At 43.5% G+C, this 738-nt stretch overlaps 1 protein-coding gene across 5 annotated transcripts in view; it reads left to right on the top strand.

Annotated features, from left to right (window-relative positions):
* The window catches only part of Psph (phosphoserine phosphatase), a 22,091-nt gene that overhangs the window by 3,451 nt on the left and 17,902 nt on the right, over window positions 1-738 (top strand). For 2 of the 5 annotated variants that reach the window (XM_026784935.1, XM_026784927.1), the window contains exon 1: window positions 389-704. The exons of 2 other annotated variants lie outside the window; for them this stretch is intronic. The gene's annotated coding sequence lies outside the window, so the exon portion shown is untranslated. Of the gene's footprint in view, window positions 1-385; window positions 705-738 lie in introns of those variants that run through there. One more of the 5 variants, XM_026784938.1, reaches the window with a different exon arrangement.

Here is a 738-nt window from a genome sequence, read left to right as displayed (position 1 = left end):
TCTCCAGAGTGCTGGGATTAAAGGCATGCACCATTATGTCTATGATAGGACAACTTTTAAGAGTTGGTTCTCTCTTTAATTTATTCATATCTAAAAACAAAACAAAAAGCTAACAGGGTCTCCTGTTGTCTAGGCCGGCCTCACACTCAGTGTGAGCTCAGGATGACCTTGAACTGATTCTTTTGCCTCAGTTTCCAGAGTGTTGTAAGTATGGTTATGTACCACCATACTTGGTTTTGTTCTGAGACAGGCTTACTGTGTAGCCCAGGCTGGCCTCATCCTGGCAACCCTCTTACCTCATGGCCTAGGTTGCTGGGATTAACAGACCTCTGGCACTCCCCTGCTTTGATCTTGGCATCTTTGAGTTATTTTAGACTTTTTTGGTGTAATTTGATGTTACCTACTGACTAAATTCGTTTTGGTAAGAAATATCACAGGGATGACGTGTGCTTATTGCGGCTTAATAAAAGTCATGTGATTCCGGTTTATCCCATTGGTAGTGCTATTAACTTTGATCATTTATTTGAAAGTTGCCGGGTTACTATAAAGTCTTAACTTTTCTCTCGGGGGCATGTGCAGGGCAGACGGCTCAGCAGTTAAGGGCCCTTGCTACTGCTCTTCTAGAAGACCTGAGTATCCGTAACTCCAGCCCCTTGGAATCTGACACCTCTGGTCTGCACTCTTGGGCACACACCTCCATGCAGGTACATAGTCCTATGCATAATTAGAAAATAGTAA

This window comes from Microtus ochrogaster, chromosome 2 (genome assembly GCF_000317375.1).
Source record: "Microtus ochrogaster isolate Prairie Vole_2 chromosome 2, MicOch1.0, whole genome shotgun sequence".
In the NCBI taxonomy this organism is placed as follows: domain Eukaryota; kingdom Metazoa; phylum Chordata; class Mammalia; order Rodentia; family Cricetidae; genus Microtus; species Microtus ochrogaster.
The sequence above is the reverse complement of the archived record's forward strand: the minus strand, read 5'-3'. Positions and strand labels throughout refer to the sequence as shown.